This window comes from Pan paniscus, chromosome X, assembly GCF_029289425.2.
Source record: "Pan paniscus chromosome X, NHGRI_mPanPan1-v2.0_pri, whole genome shotgun sequence".
NCBI lineage: Eukaryota > Metazoa > Chordata > Mammalia > Primates > Hominidae > Pan > Pan paniscus.
The window spans coordinates 49,768,372-49,784,462 of record NC_073272.2 but is presented as its reverse complement, the minus strand read 5'-3'; the positions used below and the strand labels follow the sequence as shown (position 1 = coordinate 49,784,462).

The window sequence follows — 16,091 nt, the reverse complement described above, 5'->3', positions numbered from 1 at the left end:
CCATGCGTCCTGGTCAAGCCCCCCTCAAATCTGTTTCGTGTTCAGCATGTACTCCCCTCCTGATTCCCCGTATCAGTCACTGACAGTTAATACACCTTTGCAAACGTTCCCCAGTTGTTTGCTCCTCTCATTAATGTGCGCACAGGTCTCTGCACGTGTGTGAATATTTCTTTAGGAAAGATTCTTAGAAGTGGAATTGCTGTGTCAAAGGAGTCATTTATTCAACAAAACACTAATGAGTGTGTTCTCGTGCTGGACGTTGTTCTAGGTGCTGGAGAGACATCAAGGAACAAGGCAGACAGATGTTCCTGACCCCCATTCCAGAGGAGGATGTTTCCAGTTGTTGAGTTTCTTTGTTTATTTTTGCTAGAGAAGCGATCTTGCGCTTCCCAGGCTAGAGTGCAGTGGCATGATCATAGCTCAATGCAGCCTTGAACTTGTGGGCTCAAGTGATCCTCCCACCTCAGCCTCCAGAGAAGCTGTGACTACAGGAATGCACCATCATGACCCACTAATTTTTTTAAGGTTTTGTCAAGAAAATCTCTCTATGTTACCCAGGCTGGTGTTAACCTCCTGTGCCAAAGCGATCCTCCCACCTTGGTCTCCTAAAGTGCTGGGATTACAGGCGTGAGCTGCAGCACCTGGCCTCCAGTTTTTATTTTGATACAGACTATACACTTCAGTCCTGGAGCAGGATTCTGCAGCAGGTGGTTGGGCATCTTGGCCTTTTCTCTCTGAATAATTTTCGGTTTCAAGGTCTGGAAGGGTCCATTTGGGTGGATGTGGGAGGAGACATAGATGAAATTGTCATCTGAGGAACGTGGAGGAATCAGGCAGATGCGTGCACTGTAGACCCTGTGATGGACAGGGAATAGAGGAGTCCACTTAGTCTCCATGCAGGGGAGCAACTGGTGGGAAAGTCTCCTGGACAGAAGCATGAGAGCGCCCATCAAGGTTCTCACCACCCAAGGGCCTGGGGGCTGGGGTGGGGACGATGATTTGGGAATGGGACAGTTCTTTCTCACATGCACCATTGCATGGTGCAGAGGTGAAACAGTTGTGGGGAAGGGAAGGGCAGAGAGGAGTCTATTTTAGAACAAAGCATTGTGTATGAATGAAGACATCAAAGTTCCATTCACACACCATGGACTTGAAACACCAGCCCCAGATGGAAGCAGGATTGGAGCTGTTTTGCCGGTTGGTGGCCCATCACCTTGGCCTCCTGGTTCTCCCAGCCTTAGAAGGAGGACACTATCATCATTATGCCTATATGACAGATGAGAGACGGAGTCCCAGAGAGATGGCAGGCGTCTTGTCACAGGTCCTACAGCTGGCAGGTGCAGGAGGAGCTGAGTTTGGAGCTCACTGACTTCAGAAACATTAAGGAGGGCAGGTGTGTGTGGTGGAGGGAGGGAGAATTGAACAAGCCCCGGCTTCTGTCCCCAGTCACAAGGTAGAGGTTGTGGGTTCATTTTCCCAAGACAAGGAGCCCTAGGAGAGAGAGAGTGCAGGGAGGGAGAGGCAGTCGTGGTCACAGCAGGGACAGTGGGAGACAGAGATATGCAGGGTGGGCAGAAGAGGGGCAGGCAAAGAAGCAGGGGAGACCCAAGGCCAAGTGTGGGCTGTCACAGCCACCAGAGGGAGAGGGTGCCAGGAAGGAGGTTGTGGGGCTCCAGGAGCAAGAGATTCCCCAGATCTGTGAGCATGCCCTGCCTGGGACTTCAGGAAGAGGTGGCTGCCACCCAGGTCAGTGTGGACCTGCCTCTACCTGTGTCTCAGAGGAAACAAATTCTGTTTTATCCCAATATAGTTCTGTATTACACAAATGTAACATTCGGCTATTAGATATTGAGTGCCTTAAACTCCATGCAACTAGAGGAGAGCATACCCCAAAAGAGATAATGAAGGATTTGATTTTTCTTTCTCCCTGGGATGATGGGATCCATAAGGTGGTTCCCGGAGCCCACAAGACAGATACAAGGAAGGGTGGCTGGAAGATTGTGAGTCATGAAGGGGAACATTTTTCCTTAGGTTCCATGGGTATATAAAGCTCCGGACTATCTGTCTATCATGGATAAAGAGTGAACATGGTCCCCTCTCCACAAATGTGTTTCCCTCCTTGTTTATTACTGTAAAGGGCTGAAGTTACACCAAGTCATGATACATTACTTTTTTTTTTGAGACAGAATCGCAGTCTGTCGCTGAGGCTGGAACGCAGTGATGCAAGCACAGCTCACTGCAGCCTGGATCTCCCAGGCTCAAGGGATTCTCCCACTTCAGCTTCCGGTCTAGCTGGGACTACAGGCACACGCCACCACACCCAGCTAGTTTTTGTATTTTTTTATAGAGACGGCATCCACTATGTTGCCCAGGCTGGTCTGGATACCCTGGCCTCAGGCAATCCTCCTGCCTCAGCCTCCCAAAGTGCTGGGATGACAAGTGTGAGCCACCTCGCCAGGCCTTCACTTTCTTTAATGAACAATTATCAGAGTTTCATCTTAGAGACAAAAGTGGCTACTGCCAGCCAATCTGAGTGTGGTGTTGGAGGGGAATCTGGCTGATTCAGACGTTTCTAACGAACTTTTAAATTAACCTACCTGATGATTATCCTAAGGCCCTTTCCAGCTCCGTGTTTTTTTGATTCAGGGTTTGGAGTTTTTCAGAGGCTTTGTTACAAAGATCATCTCCTGGCCGGGCGCGGTGTCCCACGCTGTAATGTCAGCCCTTTGGGAGGCCGAGGCAGGCAGATCACTTGATGTCAGGAGTTGGAGACCAGCCTGGCCAACAGGGTGAAACCCCCATCTCTAATAAAAATACAAAAATCAGCTGGCGGTGGTGGCAGGCTCCTGTGAATTCCAGATACAGTGGGGAGTGAAGCAGGAGAATCCTTTGAACCTGGGAGATAGAGTGTGCAGTGAGCCGAGATCATGCCACTGCACTCCAGCCTGGGCGACAGAGTAAGTCTCTGTCTCAAACAGCATCTCTCGCCTACAGTGATTTGAGCTGTGGTCTTGTCTCCTTGGGTTTCTCTATCAGTCTGATCCCATCTACTCTATCTCCCAGGAATGCCTCAATATTTCTGGTGGACCACTGACACGCTTTCCTATTTTCCTCTACTGTTAAGAATTGACCCTTGAAAACATTTTCTTCCCAGGTCAATGGAATGTTGAGTGGGGCACGGGATCTATCTGCCATCTTGCTCCAATCATCTGGTTTTAGATATTTTATGTATATTTGTCACTATATAAGTGTATTTTTTCTCAATTTGGTTTTCTAAATGGTTAATATTGGTATGTAGAAAACCTATCTATATATATATAATGTTTTGTTACCTGTCTGGGTGCAGCTTCCCCTGCATTTTGGCACAAGACTCAATATGTTTTATTCTCCAAAAGAAAGTGACAGGCTGGGTGCGGTGGCTCACGCCTGTAATCCCAGCACTTTGGGAGACTGAGGCGGGTGGATCAACTGAGTTCGAGACCAGCCTGGGCGAGATGGTGAACCCCCTTCTGTACTAAAAATACAATAAAATTAAAAAATTAGCTGGGCATTGGTGGTGCGCGCCTGTAGTCCCAGCTACTAGGGCAGCTGAGGCGGGAGGATCATTTGAACTCGGGAGGCGGAGATTGCAGTGAGTCGAGATCGCACCACTGCACTCCAGCCCGGGCGACAGAGACTCTATCTCTAAATAAAAAAGATAAAGAAAAAAAGAAAATTCACTTCACAGGCAACAGATAGTTATAAAAGGATACTTTATGGATGATTTCATAGGGGAGAATGATGGAAAGAAAGGATATATATATATATGTGTGTATATATATATATATATATAAAACAGAGCTGAGCAATTCACTGGAACAATCACCAGAACTGCCTTTTTCTCCAAAAATAGTACCCATAAGCTATACTACTACTGGTTCTTCTAGTCCTTCCCTCTATTCCACATCCTCAAATTGTCAATTTTCTTATTGGGATAATTTTCCCCTGCCCAGACCTGGGTCCTCCACAACACTTAACACTGTCTTCGAGTGTTTGAATGCCCATTGTTTTAGCTCAGGTTCCCAAGGAAACAGGCTTTGGGCCATACAGGACACCTTTAGACAGACTATACTGAGAAACAATGCCTCCTGGAATGGTGCATGGGGAGAGGAGAGGAGAGGAGAGGGAATTATGTTCCTGACTCTCACTCCTAGTTCCTTTTCTTATTGGTCAAAATTTACCCCACAGGTGCGAACTCCCCTACACTTCTAGATTGCATCAACTGCCCCTTTGACAGCTGTCTAGGAAGCTAGATCCCACACTTTGAAGTGTAGTGTTTCATACAATCCAAAAGTGTTAGCAGAGGCCAGGCGTGGTGGCTCACGCCTGTAATCCCAGCACTGTGGGAGGCCAAGACAGGCGGATCATGAGGTCAGGAGTTCGAGACCATCCTGGCCAGTATGGTGAAACCCCGTCTCTACTAAAAATACAGAAATTAGTTGGGCATGATGGTACACACATGTAATCCCAGCTACTCGGGAGGCTGAGAAAGGAGAATCGCTGGACCCTGGGCGGCAGAGGTTGCAATGAGCTGGGATTGCACCAATGCACTCCAGCCTGGGCAACAGAGGGAGACTCCCTCTCAAAAACAAACAAACAAGAAAAAGCCAAACAAACAATAAAAAGTCGTAGCAGAAACCAGAAATTTCAGGTGTGTGGCTAACTGGCCTGGTTGTACAGCAACAGCCAAGGATGAAAACTAAATATTCCCAGGCAAGTCCTAAGTTCACCAAGTATTTGGAGTACCCATCTGTGCTAGTTAACTGCCCTTATCTGAAGGAAAAATAAAACTCATATCTCTATGACAAGCAGGTGCTTACAGTTTGGAGCAAGTCACCTAGGCTAAACTCCCCTGGTGACAGGGAAACAACGAAATCATCTTCCTCGATGTTCACATTTCAAAGAGATGGCTCCAAGGCCTTGAAGAAAGACATTTCTAGGGACTGGGCATGGTGGCTCATGCCTGTAATCCCAACACTTTGGGAGGCTGAGGCTGGAGGATCACTTGAGGCCTGGAGTTCAAGTTCAAGACATTCCTGGGTTATAGGGTGGACAGAGGCTTACAGATCAAAGGAAGAATTTACAAATACAAATTTTCTCAAGGAAATGCTCTAAGGAAGGTGAAATGGAGAAAGGTTTCTTCTTCCCTTTAGGCAACAGGAAAAATTCAATTTTATGTTTCGTTACCCTGACAATTTCCCCCTTTTCTTATTCTTTTATAGTAACACTACAATTTTCTAATTATCTCCACTGCTGTTTCTAACTTTCTCTGCATAGTTTACAGCCACCTAAATATCCAACAAGTCCATAGTAAAATGCACAGCAAAGCAATTATCAAGATTATAATAGAATGCTTTTTTTTTTTTTCGGGACAGAGTTTCTCTCTTGTTGCCCAGGCTGGAGTGCAACGGTGCGATGTCGGCTCACTGCAACCTCTGTCTCCTGAGTTCAAGCGATTCTCCTGCCTCAGCCTCCCAAGTAGCTGGGATTACAGGCATGCGCCACCAGGCCCAGCTAATTTTGTATTTTTTGTAGATATGGGGTTTCACCATTTTAGCCAGGCTGGTTTTGAACTCCTCACCCCAGGTGATCCACCCACCTCGGCCTCCCAAAGTGTTAGGATTACAGACATGAGCCACCATGCCTGGTCTAGAATGAATTTTTAAATTCAGTATAATACTCACCTTGTCAGGGGACGGGGCGACCTTTAAACACATCATACTGGTTAATTGTGTTAAAGTCAAAATAAATTATAGAGACAAATCCTAAATCAAATGCTGTATTTGGGAATCACAAAATTGCAATCCAGGGCATATACAAGAACTGGGGTGGTCTTCAGTATGTCCAACGAACACAGAGAAGCTGGAAGTTTTATTAGAAAGAAAAGTGTTACATATTGTTTTGAAATGAGTCGCATTGGCACTGGAGAAGCTGGTTCATTCGCACAATCAGCTTTCACATTCCCTCTTTTCAACAACACCTTTCTTTCAAAACCTCACTGATCAACCATCTTAAAGTGAGGCTTCATTGTCACTCCATGCCAGGTTTGCCTGGAGTTCAGCATCAAGTTCCATGTTATTAGTCCCATCTGCATTAGCAATCATCTTGACTCACTGGGCTAACATTATCCTGTTAGGAGAACTGGCTTAACAAATATTAGACAGGCAACAAGAATGGATCTCAAAGATCATAATATCAAAATAAGTAGCAATTGTTTTATTTTATTTTATTTTGATGGATTCTTGCTTTGTCTCCCAGGCTGAAGTGCAGTGGCGTGATCCCGGCTCAATGCAACCTCCATCTCCTGAGTTCAAGAGATTCTCCTGCCTCAGCCTCCCAAGTAGCTGGGATTACATTTGCTCACAACCATGCCTGGCTAATTTTTGTATTTTCAGTAGAGACAGGGTTTCACCATGTTGGCCAGGCTGGTCTCGCACTCCTGATCTCAAGTGATCCGCCCTCCTTGGCATCCCAAAGTGCTGGGATTACAGGCGCGAGCCACCGCACCCAGCTATAATTAGCAATAGTATAATAAATTTAGTTTGTACAATGGTTTTGAACCAAGATCCCAAGACTGAGGTAAACACCAGCTAAACAAATTAAAAGACTATGGGGGAAGTGAATGAGACCTCTTGTAGTCTTTGAGTAGCATTTTAGGACTGGGTTGAATTAAAGCAGAGTGCCAACTCTATAAAAGGGACCACTAGGTGAAGGAAAGAATTTGTGGGTCAGGTTCTGTCAAGTGAAAAATGTAGACATTAAGGGGATAAGAGTCTCATTATGATATGAAGACTTATTCTGATGTCTTCGGAAAATCTGTCTACAGTGTGGAAATATCATCTCCTCACCCTGATTTGTCTTTGGAATGTCTCTGGTTATGGCATTGGACAGTTTGGTGAACTTTTTGTGTGGTCCATACATCAGGCACGAGACTTGTTCCTTAAAATTTATGCACTTTTATCTTATAAGACTTATAAATCAAAAATAAAATCCTCAGCCCCCTGCCCCCCACCATCTGAATGGACGTCCTCCTAAGCCAGGGCTCTTTTAAAATTTAACCTGAGAGACGGTTTCAGGCCATGACAGGAAGTGTAGGTCAGGAATGCCTCATTATATCTCTCTGGCATCAACATCAACACAGACTTGTTGGATCACCAGGACTTGCGGATCACGAGGTCAGGAGATCCACACCATCCTGGCTAACACAGTGAAATCCGGTCTCTACTAAAAATGCAAAAAAGTAGCCTGGCATGGTGGCATGGGCCTGTAGTCTCAGCTACTCAGGAGGCTCAGTCAGGAGAATTGCTTGAACCCGGAGGCTGCAGTGAGCGGAGAAGGAGCCACTGCACTCTAGCCTGGCAACATAGTGACTCTGTCTCAAAAAACACCAAACAAACAAAAAGTTACAACCTATTCTCTCTGAAGCATAGTACCTGAAGGCTTCCTCTGCAAATAAGAACTTAAAAAACAACTAAGAATGACTCACTTCACATAATCAACTTTCACAATGGTTAAAGTAGAGTCCTGCTTAGCAATGCACAAAAATTCTCCTTTGTGATCCATTCATTTTACTTCTGTTGACTTTCTTGCTTATGCTTTCACACAGAGACACTCTCCTTTGACCAAACTTGAATCGGGCTCCTCTGAGTCCTGTTTCTGACTAGGTCCCAACCTCGGGCTCTGTCCTTCATCCAGGGACTCTGCCCATTTAGCCTGTTTCACCAAAATCCTGTCAAATCAGTTTATCCAGAATCCCCCTGCACACCTGAGTTTTCCTCCAAGTAATTTCCCATCTTCTGACCCCTGGCTCCTACTCCCTGACTACAAATCCCCACTTGTCCTTGATGGAGTTGAAGTCGATCCCAATATCACTCTCCCACCGCAAGACCCCATTGCAGTTGTCCCTGTGCCTATCAGAGTAGTTCCCGCTCTGAGTAAAGTCGTCCTTACGATCTTTTTTTTTATTTTCAGAGACAAAGTCTCACTCTGTCTCTCAGGCTGGAGTGCAGTGACACAATCCTAGCTCACTGCAGCCTCAAACTCCAGGGCTCAAGCAATCTTCCTGTCCCAGCCTCCCGAGTAGCTGGGACTATAGGTACACACTACCAAATCCAGCTATCTTTTTTTTTAATTCTCTACAGACCCAGGAACTTGATGTGCCTGTCTAATTTTTGTATTTTTTTGTAGAGACGGGGTTTCGCCATGTTGCCCAGGCTGGTCTTGAATTCCTGGGCTCAACGAATCCTCTTGCCTTGGACTCCCAAAGTGCTGGGATTACAGGCATGAGCCACTGCAGATGGCCCTTCCTTACAGTCTTTAACAATTGCAATAAATACTTGTTTGCTTTAACATTTCCCTGTGTCTTCAATCTCCTGAAGTGTTATATGCCTGACATTGCCTTACTCCACCAAATATAAAAATTCCTTTCTTTCGCTGGGCGCAGTGGCTTACCCCTATAATCCCAGCACATTGGGAGGCCAAGGCAGGCAGATCACCTCAGGTCAGGAGTTCGAGATCAGCCTGGCCAACATGGCGAAACCCCATCTCTACTAACTTTGCACTAAAAGTACAAAAATTAGCCAGGTGTGGTGGTGTGTGCCTGTAGCCCCAGCTACTCAGGAGGCTGAGGAGAATCGCTTGAAACTGGGAGGCAGAGGTTACAGTGAGCCGAGATCATGCCACTGCACTCGAGCCTGGGTGACAAAGCGAGACTCTGTCTCAAAAAAAAAAGAAAACAAATTCCTTTCGTTCAACAGTTTGGAGTTATTACACTATTGTATCCTTGCCTCCAGTGTGGTGTTTGAGAGGCCTGATGAAGGTTTAAATATTTTTCCTTTGTAAGTAACCTGCTGTTTCTCTCAGATCATTTAAAAAATATTTTTTCTTTGTCTTTCACAATTTTTCATTTCACTGTTCCTGTGTGTGTGTATCTGTGTGTGTACGAAGATCCCTTTAAATCTTAAGACATTTGTCTAAATCTGAGAAATTCTCACTCATTACTTGTTTAAGTACACTCTCCTTTTTAATGACTATATTCTTCTCTTATAAGGCTACTATTAGATGTGTTTCGACATTTATTCTTTTTTTTTTTTTATATGGAGATGGAGTCTTGCTCTTTCGCCCAGGCTGGAGTGCAGTGACTCGATCTTGACTCACTGCACCTCTGCCTCCTCCTGAGTCCAAGCAATTTTCCTGCCTCAGTCCCTTGAGTAGCTGGGACCACAGGCGTGTGACACTATGCCTGACTAATTTTTGTATTTTTGTAGAGACGGGGCTTCACCATGTTGGCCAGGCTGGTCTCCAACTCCTGATCACAGGCGAGCTGCCTGCATCAGCCTCCCAAGGTGCTGGGATTACAGGTGTGAGCCACCATGCCCGGCCTTTTATTTTTATTTATTTATTTATTTATTTATTTTTAGACAGTTTCACTGTTGTTGCCCAGGCTGAAGTGCAATGGTGTGATCTCACCTCACTGCAACCTCCGCCTCCCAGGTTCAAGTGATTCTCCTGCCCCAACCTGCTGAGTAGCTGGGGTTACAGGCGTGCACAACCACACCGGGCTAATTTTTGTATTTGCAGTTGAGATGAGGTTTCACCATGTTGGCCAGGCTGGTCTCTAACTCCTGACCTCAGGTGATCTGCCTGCTTTGTCCTCCCAAAGTGTTGGGATTACAGGTGTGAGCCATGGCGCCCGACCCAGTCTTTCTATTTTCTATCTCTGGAACTTCTTTTTTTTTCTTTTCTTTTCCTTTCTTTTTTCTTTCTTTTCTTTTTTTTTTTTTTTTTGAGTCGGAGTCTTGCTCTGTTGCCCAGGTTGGAGTGCAGTGGCATGATCTCAGCTCACTGCAACCTCTGCCTACCAGGTCCAAGTGATTCTCCTGCCTCAGCACCGCTAGTAGCTAGGATTACAGGCATGTGCCACCATGCCTGGCTAATTTTTGTATTTTTAGTGGAGATGGGGTTTCACCACATTGGCCAGGATGGCCTCAAACTCGTGACCTCAGGTGATCCGCCCACCTCGGCCTCCCAAAGTGCTGGGATTACAGGCGTGAGCCACTGCGCCTGGCCTATCTCTGGAGCTTCTATTGGATGAATGTTGAAACTTTTGGGTTCTATTCTCCATTTCCTTTATTATTTTTCTTTCGTACTTTCTATTTCATAATCCTTTTCTGCTATACGGTGAAGTAGTGCCATGCCTGAACACATTTTTTCATTGGGTTGTTCCAGTTTCTCTTATAGATAGGCAAAAGCTTTGTTGTATATTAGAGATGGTTACTCTTAATTTATTGGGGATGCTTCACCAATTTCCCCAACATTTGCCTTTTTAAACAGTTGTTTATGGTGTCTTTTGAATTAGATGATACTTTAATTTTTACATCTTTATGTCAGATTCATTGTTTATAGCCTTGGTGTAATGTCAGGAAGTGCCTATGCCAACTCAAGGTGTCTTACACTGTAATATTTTCCTAAATTTTCATCTAGTTCTTTATGATATCACGTTTTCACATTTAAGTCACTGAATTTTTAGAATTTATTATTTTATGTGCTTCAAAGTAAGGATTTAATCTTTATTTTTTCAAATGGATAGACGCTTGTCAAGCAGTCATATATTATACAACCCATCATCTTTTGCCCACTGTTTGGAAATGCATGCTGAAGTTTGCATACAGATTAGTCTGTTTCTTGACCTTCTATTTTGTTTCGCTATTAAATGTTTCTGTGTGTATTCATTCTTGATTGCTGCTGTAACAAATTTTCAATAGCTTAGACAATGCCGAGCACGGTTGCTCACGCCTGTAATCCCAGCACTTTGGGAAGCTGATACGGGTGGATTGCTTGAGGTCAGGAGTTAAAGACCAGCCTGGCCAACATGGCGAAACCCCCCCTCTACTAAAAATACAAAAATTAGCCAGGCGTGGTGGCACACAGCTGAAATCCCAGCTACTTGGGAGGCTGAGACAGGAGAATCACTTGAACCAGAGGTTGTAGTGAGCCGAGATCACCCCACTGCACTCCAGCTTGGGCAACACAAGTGAGACTGCATCTCACAATATATATATGTAGCTAAGACAATTTTTGGAAAAGAAGAATAAGGTGGGAGGAATGGCTCTACCATATTTCAATACTTCTTATATAGCTACAGGAATCAAGACTGTGTAGTATTGGGAGAAGGATAGACACATAGATCACGGGAACAAAATAGAGAACCTAGAAATAGCCCCACACTGATTTTTTTTACGAAGAGACAAAATAAGGAAGGATTGTCTGCTTAATAAATGGTGCTGGAGCAGTTTCATATCCACAGGCCAAAAAAAAAAAAAAAAAAAAAAGGCCTAATCTTCTTACCTTTATACAAAAAAAAAAAAAAAAAAACCTCAAGTCTATGATCATAGACTTAAATCTAAAATATAAAACTAAAAAAAGACTTTTACAAGAAAGCACAGGAGAAACATCTGAGATCTAGGGCATAGTGAACAGTTCAAAAAGCATAATCCATAAGGAAAACAAATAAATTGGATTGCATCCCATTTAAAAGTTTTGCTCCACAAGAAATCTTGTTAAAATGATGAAAAAAAGGGTATGACCTGGGGGAAATGTTTGCAAACCACATATCTAAGAAAGGACTCACATCCAGAATATATAATGGATATGTATACTACTCTCAAAACTCACCGGTAGGCTGAGCATGGTGGCTCAGGCTTGTAATCCCAGCACATTGAAAGGTCGAGGTCGATGGAGGGCAGATCCCTTGAGGCCAGGAGTTCGAGACCAGCCTGGGCAACATGGCAAAAAAACCATCTCTACTGAAAATAAAAAATTAGACAGGCATGATGATGCCTGCCTGTAATCCCAGCTACTCGGGAGGCTGAGGCATGAGAATCACTTGTACCTGGGAGGTGGAGGTTGGAGTGAGCCAAGATCATTCCACTGCACCCCAGCCTTGGTAACAGAGTGAGATTCTTTCTCAAGAAAAATAATAATAATAAGAAGAAGAATAAACCTCAATGGTAAAAAATATAAACAAATAATCCAATTAGAAAATCATGAAAAGATGTGAACATACATTTCACTGAAGAAGGAATAAGCAAATAAGCACATGAAAAGATGTTCAACACTCATTTGCTTCATTGGATGCAAATTAAGACCACAATGAGGTATCACTACACACTTATTACAATAGCTAAAATAAAAGACATAGTGACAACATAGTCACCAAATGGTGACAAGGATGCAGAGAAACTGGACAGTTCATTTAGTGCTGCTGGGAAGGTAAAATCTTACAGCCACTCTGGAAAGCAGTTTGGTAGTTTCTTATAAGACTAAACATGCAATTACCATACAATTCAACAATTACACTTCAGAGAAATTAAAATGTATGTCCATCCAGAAACCTGTACATAATTGTTCATAGCAGCTTTACTTGTAATAGCCAAAAGCTGGAAATAATCAATATGTCCTGCAATAAGCGAATGGTAGAACTGTGGTACATCCATACCATGGAATACTACTCAGTAATAAAAATGAACTATTTACTGGCCCCAGTGTCTCCCATAGGTAATCCCAGCACTTTGGGAGGCCGAGGCGGGTGGATCACGACATCGGGAGTTCGAAACCAGACTTGCCAATATGTTGAAACCGCGTTTCTACGACTAATACAAAAATTACCAGGGTGTGGTGGCGCACGCCTGTAGTCACAGCTACTTGGGAGGCTGAGGCAGGAAAATCACTTGAACCCAGGAGGCAGAGGTTGCAGTGAGCCGAGATCATGCCACTGGACTCCAGCCTGGGCGACAGAGTGAGGCTCTGTCTCAACAACAGCAACAATGAACTATTGATACATAAATATTAATATCTTGGAGGAATCTCCATGGAATTATGCTGAGTGAAATAAGCCCCTAAAACGTTATATACTACAAGATTTCATTTGTACAACATTCTAGAAAAGACAAAATTGTGGAAATGAAAAACAGATTAGAGGTTGCCAGGGGTTAGGGGTGGTGGATGGGAGAAGAGTGAGTATTACTAAAAATGAGTAGCACAAGGGATAGCATTGTGGTGATGGAAATGTTCTGTACCTTGTTTTCCTTTTTTTTTTTTTTCCCCAAGGGGATTCTCAGTCTGTCACCTAGGGTGGAGTGAAGTGGCACGATCTCAGCTCACTGCAACATCTGCCTCCCAGGTTCAAGTGATTCTCCTTTCTCGGCCTCCCATGTAGCTAGGACTACAGGCACCCACCAACTCTCCTAGCTAATTTTTGTATTTTTAGTAGAGACTGGGTTTCTCCATGTTGGCCAGGCTGGTCTCAAATTCCTGACCTCAAGTGATCTGCCCACCTCGCCCTCCCAAAATGCTGGGATTACAAGCATGAACCACTGCACCCGGCCATGTTCTGCACATCAAAATACTTTCACTGAATAGAGATGCCTTTACATTCTCTTACTTATGTTACAAAGCAAAAGGCGGTTCAAAAATGTTGTTCTATTATATATCAACTGAGAAAAACATAGATTTTTGTATCAACTGAAAAACACATATATTCCAGAAAAAGGTTTTGAAGACACATGGGAGTGGAATGTGCCCGCATTAAGAGCAGAGCTTTTACAGGACCACCTGTCTCCAGCCGGCTCCCAGGGACCAGTGAAAACAGCTGCTACCCTCAGAATGACAAGATGGTCTTGTTATTGATGTCACTGGACTCTCGAATCTCACCCTCCTTGACCACCAGCAGAGGCGAAACCTGATGATGTCACCATGGGTTGGCTTGGCCAGAAGCCCATAATCTGGAAGTTGTAGACATACCTTCCAAGCATCACAATCTTTGGTTTCTTTAATAACAATAGAAATTAATAATTATTTTCCTCCTGGGTAGAGTGGATCACGCCTGTAATCCCAACATTTTGGGAGGCTGAGGCGGGTGCATCACCTGAGTTCTGGAGTTCGAGACCAGCCTGACCAACATGGTGAAACCCCATCTCTACTAAAAATTCAAAAATTAGCTGGGAATAGGGGCACATGCCTGTAATCCCAGCTACTCAGGAGGCTGAGGCAGGAGAATGGCTTGAACCCAGGAGGCGGAGGTTGCAGTGAGCCAAGATCGTGGCATTGCACTGCAGCCTGGGCAACCAGAGTGAACCTCTGACTCAAAAAAATAAATAAATGAATACATAAAATAATCATTTTCCTCTTACGGCAGTCACAGCATCAGAAGGTAGCTTCATGGGTTCATTTCTCAAGATAATACCCTTGAGATAAAAACCTTGCATTTTCAGCAAGGTTTTCTTCTTCTAAAACCTCAAGGACTGCGGTGGCCACTCAGCCTAGTGGATTGCCACCGTATGTGGACCCACGTTCCCCTGGCTTAATGGTCAGCATTATGTCATCGTCCCACAGCACTGCAGACACAAGAGTGTCAGCCCCCAGAAAGGGCCTTTCCAAGCAGGTCTATATCAGGTCTGACATTTTCATGATCAACAGCCAGCCATCTACCAGTTCTGGCCAATCCTATCTGTATTTCATCAGCAATGAACAGAACCAAGCTAGGAGCACGAGACGGGACGAGGATAACTTAAAATACCACAAAGCTTACTGTTCTTATGGAGAGTCAGCTGGTCGCCCTTCCCTTCCCTTCCCTTCCCTTCCCTTCCCTTCCCTTCCCTTCCCTTCCCTTCCCTTCCCCTCCCCTCCCCTCCCTTCCCTTTTTCCTTTCCTTTCCTTTTTCCTTTCCTCCTCCTTTCCTTTTTCCTTTCCTTTCTTTCGTGTATTTATTTATTTGACAGTCTTGCTCTGTCGCCCAAGCTGGAGTGCAGTGGTGTGATCTCAGCTCAATGCAACCTCCGATTCCTGGGTTCAAATCATTGAGTGAGCCCAGGAGTTCAGGACCAGCCTGGGAAAAACAGCAAAAGGCAGGGTGGTGCATGCCTGTAGACCCAAGGCCGAGGCCAGAGGATCACTTGAGCCCAGGAGGTAGAGAACAGCCTGGACAACATAGCAAAACTGTCTCTACTAGAAAAATTAAAAATATTAGTGGGGGCTAGGTGGTGTGAGCCTGTAGTCCCAAGGCCGATGGGGGAGGATTGCTTGAGTCCAGGAGGTCGAGGCCAGCCTGGGCAACATAGCGAAACCCCATTTCTACTAAGAAGAACAACAAAAAAATAGCGTGGGCGGGGTGGCTCACCCCTGCAGGTCCCGGGCCAAAGTGGGAGGATTGCTTGAGCCCAGGAGGTCGATACCAGCCTGACCAACATAGCGAAAGCCTGCCTCTCCGAAAAAAAAAAGAAAATAAGAAAATAAATAAATAAAATAAAAATGAGCAGGGCAGAATGGCACACGCCTGTAGTCCTGAGGCCGAGGTAAAAACGTCACTTGAGTCCAGGAGATTGAGACCAGCCTGGGCAACATAGCAAAATCCGGTTTCTACTAAAAATGAAACAAACAAACAAACAAACAAATAAATAAAGCATGGGCCGGGTGGCACATACCAGTAGTCCTGAGGCAGTGGCAGAAGGAGCCCTTGAACCCAGGACGTTGAGGCCAGCCTGGTTAACATAGCGAAACATGGTTTCTATTTAAAAAAAAAAAATCATGGGCAGGTTGGTGCACGCCTGTAGTCCCAAGGCTGCAGCAGGAGGATCCCTTGAGTCCAGGACGTCGAGACCAGCCTGACCAACATAGCGAAACCGTCTCTATTAAAAAATCAAAAACCAAAAAATATGAGTGGGGGTGGGGTGGTTCATGCCTGTAGTTGCGAGACCGAGGCGGGAGGATTGGCCAAGGTGGATGTAACCAATACCACAATCATATCCCATAAGTAAATACATTTTCGTCTCTCCAGGGCTACAGGTAAAGGATGGTAATTGTGCACACCACACTTAGATTCCCTTTCAAAAATGTAAGCAGAGGTTGGAGGGCCTTGTACTGTTTTTTCAGTTGCAACAGATATAGAAGCCACTGAAGAATGAAAGCCACGACTAAGTACAGCAAAGCTCTGCAAATGTGCTAGTTTGGAAAACATTGTGTCTTTCAAGTAGAAAAATCACAGATCCGACTATTTT

The 16,091-nt window shown here is 44.7% G+C and overlaps 1 pseudogene; it reads right to left on the bottom strand.

Annotated features, from left to right (window-relative positions):
- Positions 1–13,608: 13,608 nt before the first annotated feature.
- LOC103785060 (ornithine aminotransferase, mitochondrial-like) lies at positions 13,609–16,051 on the bottom strand (annotated as a pseudogene).
- Positions 16,052–16,091: the final 40 nt, after the last annotated feature.